The following is a 17,245-nucleotide window of genomic DNA, read 5'->3' on the forward strand; positions in this document are numbered from 1 at the left end:
GGATTTTTGCATTAATTTTGACTTTTTAAAATATTGCACTATAACATTATTTACATGTTTTTATTGATTTCAGAGAGAGGAAGGGAGAGGGAGAGAGAAATAGAAACATCAATCAGTTGCCTCCTGCACACCCCCTACTGGGGATGGAGCCCATAACCTGGGCATGTGCCCTGACCAGGAATCCAATGGATGGTACATGGGAGAGACACTCACTCAACCAACTGAGCCACACTGGCTGGGCAAACCTTATCTTGATTACTGAGCTTTTTGGTGCCCCTTTAAATTTTGCCTTTTGAGGTAAGTGCCTCACTTGCCTTACCCTAGTCCCAGCCTTAAACCTTGTTCTCTAAAGTCATAGAGGATCGGAAACTTTGCTTTTCAAGATGATATCAGTAAGAATAAAACATTCCACTATTGCTTGGAGAATCCAAGCCACACAGAGGAGCAGCCTCCATTTTCAAGCCAGGTTTGGAGCTTCAAATAAGGAGCACATGGAGCAAACATGTCACATCTACTTTTGCGTTGGTGTTTCCAAATAAAAAGGTCTCTGGATCTATTTCACAGTTCAGAGGTGACGCTGAGTCTTTACATACCCAACCTGCTTTGCTTTGGGTTAATCAAAACACTGCTTCATTTAAATTTTAACTAACTCACCCTATCCAGTTCAGCTCAGTGGATAGAGCATCGGCCTGTGGACTAAAGGTCTCAGGTTTGATTCCGGCCAAGGGCACATGCCTGGGTTGCCAGCTCAATCCCCAGTGCGGGGCATGCAGGAGGCAGCTGATCAATGATTCTCTCTCATCACTGATGTTTCTATCTCTCTCTCCCTCTCCCTTCCCCTCTGAAATCAGTAAAAATATACACTGAGTGGCCAGATTATGATGATCTCTGAACGCATAATAATCTGGCCACTCAGTGTATATCCTATATAATAAAAGGCTAATATGCAAATTGCCCCCTCGACCAGGAGTTCAACCAGCAGGCAGGCCAGCCAACCGCCCATGTCCCCTCCCCCTGGCCAGGCTGGCCGGACCCCACCCATGCACGAATTCATGCACCAGGCCTCTAATATATATATACTGAGTGGCTAGATTATTATGCATTCAGGGATCATAATAATCTGGCCACTCAGTACATTAAAAATGAATAAATAAATTTTAACTAACTCAATTCTTCCCCCAAACCCTATAGTAATCCCATTTTTCCCTTTGTTTGGTGAGATTTGGGTGGCCAATTATCAACTATCCCTGTTTGCCCAGAACCAAGGGTTTACTGGGGCAAGGGATATTCTCTGGTAAAATTAGGAAGTTTCGGGCAAACTGGGAAAAGTTGGCTACCCTATGGTGTCGTGGTCTCCCTTGCTGCAGCAATAAACCCATTTCTGTCGGGACTATGAATGTGACCCTGGTGGTCTTTATCAGATAGACTTTCTCAAGGTCATTAATGTTGGAAGGTTTCACAGAGGTTGAGTTTGAGATCAGTCTTAGTATACCTAGATGTTGGGAAAATTAATAGGCGTGGGTTCAAGCTCCACTTCAGAGGGGCATTGATGGAGTAATAGTTGAAGACTCAATGCCAAACCATACCAGATAAGCATTGACCGTGGAAGAGTTATCAGAGCTCTAGATTAGAGGTCAGACTAATGCAGTACTTATAGGGTTAAAAATTGGTCCAGAGTTGGTGCAAATGTTCCTTAATATATTTTTTATTTACTTTAGAGAGGAAGGGAGAGGGATAAAGAGATAGAAACATCAGTGATGAGAGAGAATCATTGGTCCGCTGTCTCCTGCACACCCCCTACCGGGGAAGCTGCAACCTGGGTATGTGCCCTGACTGGGAATCCACCCCTGTCCTCCTAGTTCATAGGTTGACACTCAACCACTGAGCCACACCAGTTGGGTAATGGTGGAAATGTTAACAAGGGCCTGGATTTAAATTTGGCAAGAGAACCGTTGATGGTGAATTAGATAACAGATGAGCAGATTCAAGAGCCAACCAGATGAGCAGTGGTAGTGAAAGAGTTAATAGAAGACAGCAATTTGAGCTCTCTCCACTAGACCAAGTCTGAGGGGCTGTAGATAGAAGGTGCAGCTGGCCAATGGCTGTATATGAGAGGTGGGATCTGGTTTCTGGTGGCTAATGGGATGAAGTAGCAGCCTGTTGCTAGGGAGAAGCCCCTGTTGCTATGTGGGGAGTGAGAGAGACAGGGTCTAGCCAGAGTTGCAATGGACAAGTAATTAGCTAATGAGTGCAGAAGCTGGCTTCAGCCTCTTAAGCCTACGGTAAAGTGTCACTAGGTGGCAACCCTGCTGCCTTGTGAAAATGAAGCATCCAAAGTGGCTCCTGAGAGGCTGTATACAGAAGGCGTAGTTAGCAAATGGCTGAGTGTGAGAATCAGGCTCTGGTCTCCCCAGTCATATGAGGCTGCCAGGTCTGTCAATCAGCAGAGGTCCCCATTGTCCAGTGCAAGGAGGGGGCAGAGCCTGGGCTGAGGAGGTGCAGATGACACAGCCCTGTGCAGAAAGTTGAAACGGGTGGGGCGAGGCCTGAGGTTGCTTTGGGCCAAGGGCTGTGTGGGAGACAGGTTTTGGTCTCCATGGCCACTGAAGTGCGAACATCCCTGTTGCTATGCAACAATAGCTTTGCTGTTCCAAATTAAATGAGTAAGAATGAACTCTCTCACTCTTGCCTGGAGAATCTAAATCACTGACGCAGAACAGCAGCCTCAATTTCCAATCCAGGTGGAGGTTCTGGACAGATGATGTATTAAAAAAAAAAAGAAGAAGAAGAAGAAGAAGAAGAAGAAGAAGAAGAAGAAGAAGAAGAAGAAGAAGAAGAAACAAATGAAATTTAACATACAGTATTTAAACTAATATCCAAAACATATCCAAAATATCCAAAACATTGTCATTTCAACGTGTAATCAATTTTTTTAATATTTAAAAATTGATTTTAGAGAGAGGAAGGGAGAAAGGGAAAGAGATAGAAACATCAATGATGAGAAGAATCATTGATTGGCTGCCTCCCCTATTCCCCTTACCGGGGATTGAGTTAGCAACCCAGTCTTGTGCTTTTACCAGGATCTAACGGTGACCTCAACCACTGAGTCTCACCAGTCAGGCAACATGTAATCAATTTTTAAAAATTATCAATAAGCCCTGGCTGGTTTGGCTCAGTGGATAGAGCATTGGCCTGCAGACTGAAGGGTCCCGGGTTTGATTCTGGTCAAGGGCACATGCTCAGGTTGCGGGCTCAATCCCCCGTAAGGGACGTGCAGCAGGTAGCCGATCGGTGATTCTCTTTTATCTCATCATTGATGTTTCTATCTCTCCCTCTCCCTTCCTCTCTGAAATCAATAAAAATATGAGAGAGAATCATTGATTGGCTGCCTCCTACACACCCCACACTGGGGATCGAGGCCATAACCTGGGCACATGCCCTGACCAGGAATTGAACCATGACCTCCTGGTCTACGTTCAACCACAGAATCATACCGGCCAGGCAATACTATATAATAGAAGGCTAATATGCAAATCGACTGAACAGCGGAACAACCAGTTGCTATGATGTGCACTGACCACCAGGAGGCAGACGCTTAACGCAGGAGCTGCCCCCTGGTGGTCAGTGCACCCACAGGGGGAACGCCATTCAGCCAGAAGCTAGGCTCAGGGGCTGGCAAGCACAGCGGTGGTGGGAGCCTCTCCTGCCTCCACTGCAGCGCTAAGTATGTCCGACTGTTGGCTTAGGCCCACTCCCTGAGAGGGCACAGGCCAGGCTGAGGGACCACCCCCCTCCCCTCCCTGAGTGCACAAATTTTGTGCACCAGGCCTCTAGTAAAAATATATTTAAAAAAATAAAACATGCTTGCCTTAAAAAAAATTATCAATGAGATATTTGGCATTGTCTTTGTTTTAATAAGTCTGTGAAATCATATATATATTTTATACTTATATCTGAATTGGAATGCTAAATATTCACCAGAAATATGTGATTTGTATTTAGAGCTCAGAAAATTTAGTTGAAAACTGATTAATATTTACAAGTTGTTCCAAACATACTTCAGAAGTTTTCCAATAACTGGATTCTTTTAAATTTTAATTAGTTAAAGTAAATAAAATTTAAAATTCAATTCTCAGTCTTACAAGCCTCATTTCAAGTGCTCAGTAGCCACATGTGGCCAGTGTTTGCCATGTCAGATAGCATAGTGCTAGACATGTCTCTGATGGGTGAAACTGACAGAGCCATGGTTTTTAGCTGTAATCCAGAGAGGCATGGATGGAAGAAGAGTTCAGAGGGCCAAGGTTGGAGATAGAAGAGAGATGGCCACTGATGGTGAATTGTTGACAGAAGCCTATGGGAAAGGTCAGAGCAGTGTACCACTGGCCTTGGCAGAGTTTACAGAGGCTTGGGTTTGAGCTCAGACCTCACAGGCATTGAGAGTGTAGGGTTGGAAAAGTTTTCCTTCTACCCTTTAGGGTCTTTGGCTGGTTTAATGATTAAATTGACCAAAAACAGATTAACAGGAGGAAACACAAATGTTTTGAAAGATGAAACAGAGGGCCGGAGACCATGGGATACCAGGATACAGGCTTTATTGGAGAGAAGACCCCTGCCGGCTCCCTTCCAGAGGGAAAAAGAGAGCGTGGGGGGGGGGGGCGGGGGGGCGGTGAAAGCGCCTTTTGAGGGGAGGAAAGAAGGGGACGGGGCTTAGGGCACTCAGCACACGCTGATTGGTGGTTTCATGTAAGGCACATGATTAGGCACCTAGGGACTTAGGAATCGGGGGTTTAGGGTATTTGGCAGGTGCTGATTGGTGGTTCAATGTACAGTCCCTATAAGGTGTTCAGGAATGTCCAGCTGCAGGTGGAGTTTACGTCATACTCCGTCCATCAGTTGGGGGAAGGGAGGATCTATCACGTTTCATAACATGTGTTAAACACAAATGTTATTAAAAAATTAAATAAGGGTTTGTTTGGACATTGCTAGTGTCAACGTAACAGTCAAACCTGTAAAGAATTTTTGTGAGTTTATGTGAGCCAAACTGTCGACAATTGCCCGGAAGCAAAATCTCAACAGATTGAGAAAATGCTCCAGAGAATGGCAGTTTTATGCCTTATTTTACACATTACAATCGAAAGAGAAGGCGCAAGTGGGTACATGAAACCCATTGGTGATAAATCAGAGAAAGCAAACAGGGGGTCAAGGGGGAGGGATCCTCTGGGATTGGATAAAAGGTAAAATGATAGACATATACATCTTTTACATAGTCAACAGTCAACAATGAACACTTGATAACAATGAGAGGATTTATGGCCTCTGTTCTGGTGTAGTTGTCTTCAGGAGGGGTCCGGAAAAAGGTAAGTTACCTTGACATTCCAAAGGCATGTTATCATAGATGCAAAAGACAACAGGCTAAGTTAAGGTAAAGATTGTTGTCCGGGAAGAATCTAGCCTAGGACCTGACTACCTGCCATAAACTGCTTTTGGTTAAAACGTTTTCATGTCAGTCCATCCTTTGTGGGTTACTTTAGGTCTCTGCGTTTGCAAGGCCGCCACGCAGGCCTCCCCGGAGCTAGTCAGGTTAGCATGAGCCCCTTTTTTGCCCACACTAGAGAAAAAAGACCAGTCAGGGGCATCTAGTCTAAACAAGCATGACTAGATAGGAAAGACAGACATGCCCTTTGGCCCCGAGTTTTGCGAGTGCTTTCAGACACCAAGTAGGGGAGAGAAAGATGTAAGCCATTCTGAAAGGACTTACATCAGCTCCACACCAAGGGGATGGGGAGGGTGAGGCGGGACTAGTTCTGGGATGGAAGCAGCAAAGCTCCTGTGTAAACAAGAAGTGGACGCTCCTGGGGTTCCGCGGTGCCCGGCTCTGGTTTTGTAGATAATCTTGGAAACAGCCACAGGGTTTAAGCAGTCTTTTGTTGCTTTTGCACTGCAGTTGTTCACTGATTAACCCCTTTTCGTCTCTTCTTCCACCCTCTGGCAGGCTGCAATTTTGTTTAGGACGTCAGAATTTCCTCCTTGTCACGCGTAGACCTCCTCTATACAAGGAAGGGACTCAAGAAAGCAGGAACTCTCCAAAACGGTTAAAACCATTACCTTAAATATTATCTTCAGCTGAAAACAAAAGATGTTGGGGTGAGGGTGGCAGTTATGGGAGGCTGTGGGGAAAAGCACAGTAAACAAGGGTAAGGTCGTTATGCAGATTTTAGTGGTTGACTTCTCCATTGATAGGGGTTTCTAAAGATTCAGTCACCCCCCCACCCCCATTCCCGGGACACCCTTACAAATGGAGATTTCCCTTACAAATGTAAATATCTCCTTACAAAGGATAACTTCTACTGGGTTTTCTGAGCTTCTCCTGCATATGCTTTTTCTTAAAACCTACCACCCGAAAATAATACTTATGCCAAAGAGACATATTTTGGGGTGGAAAATTCTGCTCCCCTATAGTAGTTTAAAAATAGAGGTTTCCAGTCCAACCAAGAGAGCATAGACCCATTTCTTCCTGTTCCAGCCCGCTAAGCACAACCGGCAACCCTGGAAGTAAAACATGAGACAAAGGAAAACTGTGGAAGGCGGGAAGAAGAAGGTGAGCTCACGTCGGATGCCAGGACTGTGGGAACAGCACAACGGCAGGGCAGCCTTGGTCCCCACACCCAACAGAAGATGAGGATTCGAGGCCAGGCCCAGCATTTCCCGGTGCCCAACCTAGCAACACAAGGCAGTTCAAGTAGGCTCCTTCCTTCCCTGGACCAAACGGAAGTCCCTCTGACAACAGAAGGCAAGTCTCATTCCACAACGGGGTGGGTTGGGGGTTCCCTTACAATAAGAGGCCATGAGAAGAATGCTCTTTCTCCACTGGGCTTGAGACTCCTCTCCCCAATCGGCCCAATCAGCACCCCCGGGGCAGGCTGGGGGAACCTGCAGGAGGGATGCAGCCTGGAAAACGTCTTTTACCTAAATAAATAAATAAATACTTTTTCTCTCGCCTTCTAAATTCTTCTAGCAGGGTCAATAATCAAATGAACAGAGACATTAACAGGAGAAAATAAAAGTTTTAATACATGCCCATGGGACAGTCACATGAGTGTGAAAATTCCAGACAGTGAGGCAACATTGGTATATATGACATGTTGATTTTTTATTTTTTAAACGACATTTTTAGAGAGAGGAGAAAAGGAGGAGATGGGGTCTTGGATCTCAGAAGGGAGAGTGGGCGATTTACAGGTAGTGGAGGAAGAACATACAGGGCATAAAAATTCTTTCTCGGCAACTCAGAAACTATGGGACACAGCGGGTAGCTAGCTAACAGATTTGGACTTTTCTCAACTAATGCTACTGTGAAGATTCCTAAGGTGATTAAGCCAAGGCTCCTAAAGCAGGTTTCTTTGTCTGAATCTCTTGAGCAGGAAATGGGGGAGAGTCAAAGGTCCCAGTCTTGTTTCCTTTTTTTTTTTTTTAATTGATTTTTTACAGAGAGGAAGAGAGAGGGATAGACAGTTAGAAACATCGATGAGAGAGAAACATCGATCAGCTGCCTCTTGCACACCCCCTACTGGGGATGTGCCCGCAACCAAGGTACATGCCCTTGACCGGAATCGAACCTGGGACCTTTCAATCCGCAGGCCGACGCTCTATCCACTGAGCCAAACCGGTTTTGGCCCAGTCTTGTTTCTTAATAAACAGCTTAAAGTCAATATTCCAAAACAGCAACTTCAGGGTGGCAAAACTTGGGTCCCTTCATCCCAAAGACCTAAGATTCTCTTCTCCCAACTGGAGGTGTGAGGCTGGTGGGTGAAACTGGCAGGAAGGATCAAAAAAGATGGCCGGATTTGCACTGGGGCAGGCAAGCCAAACCAGCAAGAGAGACCCAGGCACAACAAGCATCCTGACCGAGCATGCCTGCTTTGATCTTACAGGTCTAAGATTCCCCTTCCCTGCACAGAGACACCTGGGCAACCAGAAGGCACTGGGCAGGGGAGTCCATCGCATCCCTCTACCATGGAGAAACACCAAAGGCCTGCCTTATAGAAAGGCAACACCAGCAAAGACAATGGGAACTTCAGAGGCACCATTTAGACCAAGCATCTACACTAATAAAAGAGAAAGATGCAAATTGACCATACCTCCATGACATCCACCAGCCAATCAGGAGTGAGTATGAAAATTAACCCAACAAAGATGGAAGGTTAGTTTGCATATGCAGACGCCAAGTGGCCTGGGTCCCAGGGACGGGTGCCAAGCCCGCAGCCTCCTGGGACCCTCACCGGCCCCGGGAGGCCAGGGAGGCCCCACCAAGCAGCCTGGGAGCACAGGCTGCGGCCCAGCGCAGGCCCGGAGTAAAACTTTGACAGCAAGTCCTTTCAGTATAATTGGGGCATTAGAGGCCCAGAGAATGATTATTTCCTTTTCTATGAAACACATAACTCTGACACACTATTTACAATTAAATAAGTTCCATATATTTTGACATTTTACAGTCCTGGAAAGTTACACATAATGATCAGCAAAGTGAGAAGATGAAAAGAATTTTTAGGCTTTTAAAGATGTAACTAATTTCTGTCTAGAAGACCCAACAATTCAAAAAGTGATGGTTTTGTTGTCCTATAGGCCATTAGCCAGATTGTATCTAATTTAGCAGTTTTACTTTAGGCTGTAGGCTCCTCCACGGCTGGGGCCTAGGTCAGGGCTTATGCAGGAGGCAACCAAACAAAGTGCCCTCTCACATTGATGTTTCTCTCTGTCTCTCCCTCTCTCTTCCACGCTCTCTAAAAATCAATGGAAACATATCCTCAGGTGAGGATAAAAAAAAAGAAATAAAGAAATGTCATATCCTATGAAAGACACATCTTGAAAATGCCTAAAGAAAGTTGTCATTTTTTCATGGTGAAGGGACTGGAGTCCGTGTTGATGAAAACACCTTGGTGGCTGCGGTGACTGGCAGTGGCTGCAGCAGCGGGGTGATGGGGCTGGTGCCTTCCCCTGATCAGCCCCGTTGCCTCCCACAAAAGGAGGCCAGACTGTGGCTTAGGCCCTCAGGGAGCGGGCCTAAGCCATCAGTAGGACATCCCCTGAGGGCTCCCGGACTGTGAGAGGGGGCAGGGTGGGCTGAGGGACCCCCCACCCAGTGCACGAATTTCGTGCACCGGGCCTCTAGTATGAAAATAAAACCACAAAGGCTCTGAAAATTAAATTGCTATTGGGACCACAGCACAAAAACCAGGCCAAAACCTGCAAGCTAAACCCAAACAGGGTGACTGGCTACTGAAATAAAAGATTTTAATAGGACCCAGAGTCTTCTAACATCATAGACAAATGCCTAGGATACAAGAGAAAATGATTCATTATTCCAAGAACCCAGAAAAATTCACAACTTGAATGAGGAGAGACAATTAACTGACGCCAACACTAAGATGACTAAGATGTTCAAATTATCCGATGGATTTTAAAGCAGCCATCATAAAAATGTTCCAATGATTAATTACAAATTCTACAAATTACCTTGGAACAAATGAAAAATGAGGAAAATCTCAGCAATAAAATAGGAGTTATTATTTTTTTAACCAGATGGAAATTAAAGAACTGAAAATACAATAAAAGAAATAAAAAACACTTCATTGCATGTATGGGCTTAATAGTACAGTAGAGATGACAGCTGATAGAATGTGTAAATTAAAGAGAGATCACCCTGGCTGGGTAGCTCAGTTGGTTGGAGCACTGTCCTGATATGCCAAGGTTTCAGGTTTGATCCCTGGTGAGGGCATATACAAGAATCAATCAATGAATGCACAAATAAGTGGAACAATAAGTGGATGTTTCTTTCTCTCTAAAAATCAATAAATTAAAAAAAAAAGATCAGTATTTACCCAATCTGAACAACAGAGAGAAAATTGACTGAAAATATTGAACAGAGATTTATAGACCTAAGAGACCATAACAAAAAACTCAGCATTCGTATCATAGAAGTCCAGAAGGAAAGAGAAACAGTGAGTCCATTTGGGTGAATTGACAAGGAGAAAATTCTGATGTCCTAAAAAATTACAGCAGGCCAGAGAGTGGAAGGAAGAGACAAAAAGGGGTTCATAGTTAACAACTGCAGTGCAAAACCAACCAAAGACTGTTTAAAGTTGGTGGTTATTTCAGAGATTATCTAAAAAGAGAGAAGAGCCAGGGTCAGGGAACCCCAGGAGCCTCCACTTCTTCTTTACACAGGAGCTTTGCAGACTCCGCTGCTTCCATCCCAGAATTAGCCCTGCTTTACCTTCCCCATCCCCTTTGTGTGTAGCTGATGTAAGTCCTTTCAGAATGGCTTACATCTTTCCCCCTACTTGGCATCTGAAAACACTTGCAAAACTCTGGGACAAAGGACATATCTATCTATCCTACCTAGTCATGCTGCTTCCTGGTCGTTTTAACTCCATGCCCGAGACTGGTTCCTTTTGGTTTGTTTTCTTTTCTTTTCTTTCTTTCTTTTTTTTTTGTTTTTTTTTTTTTTTGTTGTTGTTGTTGGTTAGCAATGGTCTAATCAACCTTTTCCTTTAAAAAAGACTTTAAGCCCTAACCGGTTTGGCTCAGTGGATAGAGTGTCGGCCTGTGGACTCAAGGGTCCCAGGTTCGATTCCAGTCAAGGGCATGTACCCTGGTTGCGGGCACATCCCCAGTGGGGAGTGTGCAGGAGGCAGCTGATCGATGCTTCTCTCTCATCAATGTTTCTAACTCTCTATCCCTCTCCCTTCCTCGCTGTAAACAATCAATAAAATATATTTTTTAAAAAAATAAAAAAGACTTTAAGCTGTGAAAGTTAGATTTTTGTTTGTTTGATAGAATAAATAATTAAGAAATATCCCACATTTGGCAAAAGACACAAACCTACAGATCCAAAAAGCTGAAGGAATCTAAACAGGATATACCCAAAGAAATTCATGACAAGATATATCATAATTAAACTTTTGAAAACTAAAGACAATGAGAAGAATTTGAAAGCAGCCAGAGGGAAACAAAGCATTACTTTTAGGGGAACACCAATTTAAATGACAGCAGATTGGGTGGGGATGTCATTAAAGGGGACAAATTTGCAACTAGTAGATAAAGAAGTTCTGGAGCTCTAATGCACAGCATGGTGAATATAGATAATGATAATACATCATACACTTGAATGTGGTTTTGGAGGAAGAAGAAACTTTTCTACCCTCAAGGTGTTTTTTTTTAACTGGTTTAATAATCAAATAAATAAGAGACAGATCAGCAAGAGAAAAGAACCAAATTTAATATATAGGGTGGGGCAAAAATAGTTTTACAGTTGTTCATATGGAAAATAATACAATAAAAGAATAAATTCTGTGTTTCAGAGTACTCACAACTGTAAACCTACTCATGCTCCAAAGGGAAATCAAACTGGCGACCTGTTGGTATGCAGGATGATGCTCAACCAACTGAGCCACACCAGCCAGGGCATAAAGTGACCTTAAAACCTGAACTAGCCACAATGTCTGGGAGGCGGTTGGAGAATTGCCCTAGTGTTGTGATCTAACCCCCATCTTACAAAGGAGGCCTCAAGAAGTCGAATTATGGAGTCATTTATTAAAGGCCGGCGGCATACGAGGGGCGAAAGCTCCAGACCTCGCAGCCCCATACAGCTCGCCACATCTGGCTTATATGGGCAGAATATCACAAAAGCATGGATTACATCTTTGGGTCTGGAATGAGGAACCTGTTTCGTGCTAAGAATCACTGAATCAACAAAAACACATTATCTGGGACCACCGGGGCAATTTAGAATAATTGTGCTGTCCAGATTCTGGGACCACTGGGTCAACAGAAATGCACTATCTGTAGCTACTGAGGCAATTTAGAATAATTGTGCTGTCCAGATTCCGGGACCACTGAGTCAACCGGAATGCATTATCTGTAGCTACTGAGACAATTTGGGATAATTTATCTGTCCTGGTTCCCAGAAGAACGTGCTTCAATGACCAGTGAGATCACAATCAATGGGACATTCAAACCATCATCAATGGAGTATTGGGATAGCATACATAAGTCCAGAAAATCAAAATAACTTTCTATTGTTTTACCAAACAAATAAGTACAGAACCCAAACAGCAGTTTCTACCTGAGATGATTGCTACCATACTTCACTAGTGGGTATGGTGGTGCCCAGAAGATGCCACAATAACGTGGAAATGGTTTATAGTAGACTGTTCTGCCTGGGGAATGCCAGGCTAAGATGCTCACGAGCATGGAGCCTCTTTTCCCCTAGGACTGACTCTGCCATTGTGTGAGGAGCGGCTGGATTCTCTCATCACTTGGACAGCGCCTTGTAAATGGCTTTCAACTGACTGACAAATAGCTGCTTGGTTTATGGACAGGGTGTCAAGGTGAATGGAAAACATCCTGTTTGGATGGCCACCAGGCTGAGGAAGATACAACAGGTTGGCCTGGTGGGCTGCAGGGCATGCCTTTTCCCAGCGTCAGGGGAGGCCTGAGCAGTGGTAAGCCCCCGTGTGTGGCTTGTCACTCACTCTTGGGCAGTGGCCCATGGCCTGGCCCTGTGCTCGGGCAGGAGGGCCACGGAAACCTGGCCTGTTGCAGGGACGCCCGTGCGGGGCACAGCCCTATGGGAATCTGAGGGGTGCGTTGCAGGAGGACATGTCTCATCAGCACTCCCTTCTAGGTTTGGAGGTGACTGGGATCCACGATCAGATGCACCCAGGTAGGTCCATGGCAAAGCAGACGTGGGGGCTGCAGCAATGCAGACATGGGCTGAATGTAGATATTGTCCTCTTGCACCTTCTGAGGCACAAAATGCCAATGACAACGGTGCTGTCTGCCAAAAAGGGAGAGAGAGAGTGCAAATGGCTATGTGGCCGATTCCCTGGGTGGATGGCCCAGAACGTAGCTGGCAAGTGTGACTGACACTGGTGGCCCTGGGGGCTACTAATGGGTCCTGACAGGAAGCGACATGGACTCTAGGCTGGGCTTTGCTTACCCGGTGGTAGATGCAAATGCTCAGGGTATTAGGATAGAACCGGGACAGAAGATCTTGCACCAATTTGTATGTCTGAGTATAACTTCTTCAAACCAAGGAACACACTTGATAGCCAGTAACGTCCAACAACGGGCAGAGATATCCTTAGAGTAATATTGTGATAGAGAATTGGAACAGGCAAATAGAACAGTGGTTGTCTGACCTGACTAATGACTGCTTGGGCTATCTCTTTGTAGTCTGGAACACCTTCTGCTCGGGGGCGACCCATGATGAGTGCCAATGAGGACCAAGAGATGAAACTGGAACACTGCATTCTATATAGGAAGGAGATGAAAGTTTCTGGGAATTAAGTCCAGGTTCATTTCAATATAGGATAGGTGAAAATGGTGATCCCAAACCCTCCTTAATAGAGATTTCCTAGACAGAAACATACCCCCTGACACCTCCCATTATATCTACAAACAGTTTTTTTTTTTAAATTTTAATTGACTTTTAGAGAGAGAGGAAGGGAGAGGGAGAGAGAGAATCATCAATGTGAGAGCAAAATATCCATCGGCTGCCTCCTGCACACCCCCTACCAGGGTTTGAGCCTGCAACCTGGGCATGTGCCCTCACCAGAAATAGAAAGGGCAACCTTTTGGTGCATGGGACGACACCCAACCAACTGAGCCACACCAGCCAGAGCATGAACACTTAAAAAAACACACACAAAAAAACACACTAGCCCTAACTGGTTTGGCTCAGTGGATAGAGCGTCAGCCTGCGGACTGAAGGGTCCCAGGTTCGATTCCGGTCAAGGGCATGTACCCTGGTTGCGGGCACATCCCCAGTAGGGAGTGTGCAGGAGGCAGCTGATCAATGTTTCTCATCAATGTTTCTAGCTCTCTATCCCTCTCCCTTCCTCTCTGTGAAAAATCAATAAAATATTAAAAAAATAAAATAAAAAACAACAACACTATGTCCTCACCTGTAAAGCAGGACATATTAGCCACGTTACATGAAGTAGTGGAAGTTAACCTCGGCACCGCTATGACCTACATGTTGTTCAAATATGCCAAGGACAGTGAAGAGCAGTTCAAGGAGAATCACCATCCCATTAATCGTACAACATCCATAAGGAATCTCATCTCAGTTGAAACTCCTCATATGCCCTTTCAAGTAAGAAAAAAGACAAGAAAGAGAACAACTGTCAAAATCCCAGCAACTGGCAGATAAAACATCACAAAGGAGAACTTCCTGGAGGGTGGAACTGGGTTGATGAGGTGAAGCATTTAAGCAAAACTGGCTTTAAGGATGATGAATAACACTTGGCATTTAAAGCAAGGGAAGAGCATCCTTTAAAAAGTAAACTGGGCCTGGACCGGTTTGGCTCAGTGGATAGAGCATTGGCCTGCGGACTGAAGGGTCTTGGGTTCAGTTCCGGTCAAGGGTATATACCTTGATTGGGGGCACATTCCCAGTAGGGGGCATGCAGGAGGCAGCTGATTGATGTTTCTCTCTCATTGATGTTTCTCACTCTCTATCCCTCTCCCCTCCTGTTTGTAAAAAAATCAATAAAATATATATTTTTAAAAAGTAAACTGGGTTCAAAATATTTTATTACTCTTTTCTGGAATTGTGGTGGCTTTTTATAAAACACTTCTTTGTATGCTTCTTACATAAAAATGTTTAAAGCTGAAAGTTCAATAAGAGATTTGGTTGTATTAAATTCTTTTAAAAAACTTGCCTTAATCAAAGGTGAAAATGTTACTGTTTAGTATACTTTGGAAGCCTTTTGAGCTATGTCAATGGACAAATACGGAGGATAATAAATAATCAATTTTAATTTATATGATCTTAAAAAGTATGGGAGCCCTTTTCAAAAACTCTTGTCACAGAGGAATGGAATACCGAGTGTACAATTATTTCGCATCATGACCCATACTAATAGCCTTCTTGTCTTAACAGTGTTCATCTCTTTCTCTTAATTACTGAAGCATAAATTGCTTCAGAGAAATTTAAATACTGGCATTTGAGCTTTACACATGATATTCTTTGTAGTTCCTTTTTATTGTTCCAGGGTGAAGTACTTCTCTTTAATAAGTGAATATTGGTTTATACTTTTCTCTTGGTTTGGGTCACAATGATTGATCATGAAAGATTTCCATGGTGTGTGGAATAGGAGATTATAAAAACGAATCTGCCAAACACATTAGGAGGCATCTGAATAGAAGTGCTGGTTCCTATTTAAAACATTTATCTTCACTGCATATATCAAGATGGGAGTAAAAGATGCCTTAATATTTAATTTTTGTATTGTTGGAGACAATGATTTTAATAAATTTCAATTTATCTGCTATTGTGTATGTTCAGTTTGGTAATTGAAGTCTTCTAAATGATTTAACATAAAATCACATCTCAAGTTTTGTTTCTTCTCAAGTATTCAAATGTATTTCTCAACCCAAGCATCCTATATAATAAAAGGCTAATATGCAAAATCGACAGAAGGGCAGAACAACTGGTCGCTATGATGCGCACTGACCATTAGGGGGCAGACACTCAACGCAAGAGCTGCCGTCAGTGCGCTCCCACAAGGGGAGCACTGCTCAGCCAGAAGCCGGGCTCACGGTTGGTGAGCACAGCGGCAGTGGTGGGAGCCTTTCCAGCCTCCAGGGCAGCGCTAAGGATATCCAACTGATGGCTTAGGCCCTCTCCAGGTAGGGCCTAAGCCATCAGTTGGACATCCTCCGAGGGCTCCCAGACTGCGAGAGGGCACAGGCTGGGCTGAGGGACCTCCCCCGCCAAGTGCACAAATTCCGTGCATTGGGCCTCTAGTCTTTGTAATAATATACAGAAGTATTTCAAATACTAAACTTTAGTATATGTTTGATTTTAAAAAATCATTAATAGAGGAAACTATTAGTGCAGTTTTACCAGGGAGTGATTGATGTCTGTGCGATTTACAATGTTTTTGTTTCTGCTCCCCAGCTCTTAAAATACTTCGAGCTGCTGTGGTGTCTGGATGGGGACATTGTTTGTTCCTCACTTATACCTGTACAGCTTGGGTCTGAGTGTTTTTGTTTGTTTGTTTTAATCCTCACCTGAAGAGTGAGGATATTTTTTCCATTGATTTTTAGAGAGAATGGAAGGGAGAGGGGAAGGGGAGAAAGAGAGAGAAAGAGAAACATCAATGTGTTTCGCTCTATCATATTATTTCAAGAAATAAAATGTGACAGCTTTTGAAAATTAGATTGTTTCTTTCTTCAAACAAAATTAGATTGTTTCTTCTTAATTTCTACTTACTTTCCAGTTCAAATGATTTCACTGAAGCATGTCTATTATCATTACAGTTCTCAAAATGATTTTTTAAAATATATTTTTATTGATTTCAGAGAGGAAGGGAGAGGGAGAGAGAGAGAGAAACATCAATGGTGAGAGAGTCATGGATCGGCTGCCTCCTGCCTGCCCCACACTGGCTAGGGCTCAAAATGATTTTTTAAAAATGTTTATTATAAAATGTAAACACATGGACAAAGGATAATAAGAAATGTCATGACCTGGCATATAACCATCACAAGTTCCAACATTTTCATGAGAACTTTTTTTCATTTTTATTTTATTTTCATGAGCACTATTTTTAATCCTATATAAATCACATAGCTATGACATCTTTATATCAATGTGATTAATCTATGTAGTTTTCTGTTTTTATATCTATATTTAACTGTATAAACAGGAAGAGAGGTTTCTTCAAATTTACAGTCTGAGCTGCAGTTCCAAACCCCCTAAACACTGACCCCTTTCCTGTCTCCCCGTTGCCGTGCACAAGGACCTGCCCCTGGAGAAGGGCCAGCTCTTCAGCCACGGGGACTGGATGAGCCTTTTCAACCTGCTGCTTGCTGGCAACAGCGCTGTGTGGGTGGTCTTTGTGCTGTAGAATCCCCAGGAGCAAAATCCCAGGAGGCTACAAAGGGGCCTTGGTGGCCTTGGGCAAGTTGTGCCTTCCCAGCTGCCAGTGAGGATGCACATGGGTGGCAAATAGGCAAGGATTGAGAGAAGGGGGCAGATAAAAAGCATAAGGGGTTCTTTCTTACAACAACTCACCTAGACACTGACTTTTATCAGGAATGGCAACTTCTGTTAGTGAGGAGAGAAGGAGTTTGGGAAGCCAAGCTATGGAGACCGGAGGGGTGAGGAATGGAGAGTCTGTGGGGTGAGTGATGAGAGGTGAATAGGGTGAGGGATGGACAGCCTCTGGGGTGGGTGATG

The 17,245-nt window shown here is 44.0% G+C and overlaps 1 pseudogene across 1 annotated transcript; it reads left to right on the forward strand.

Annotated features, from left to right (window-relative positions):
• The first annotated feature begins 13,266 nt into the window (after positions 1 to 13,266).
• On the forward strand, positions 13,267 to 14,301 carry LOC307095617 (RWD domain-containing protein 4-like; annotated as a pseudogene). Its single transcript has 2 exons — positions 13,267 to 13,469; positions 13,946 to 14,301. The product of its transcript is annotated as an RWD domain-containing protein 4-like (transcript).
• The last annotated feature ends 2,944 nt before the right edge of the window (positions 14,302 to 17,245 follow it).

This window comes from Cnephaeus nilssonii, assembly GCF_951640355.1.
Source record: "Cnephaeus nilssonii genome assembly, chromosome: X".
NCBI classification, from domain to species: Eukaryota; Metazoa; Chordata; class Mammalia; order Chiroptera; family Vespertilionidae; genus Cnephaeus; species Cnephaeus nilssonii.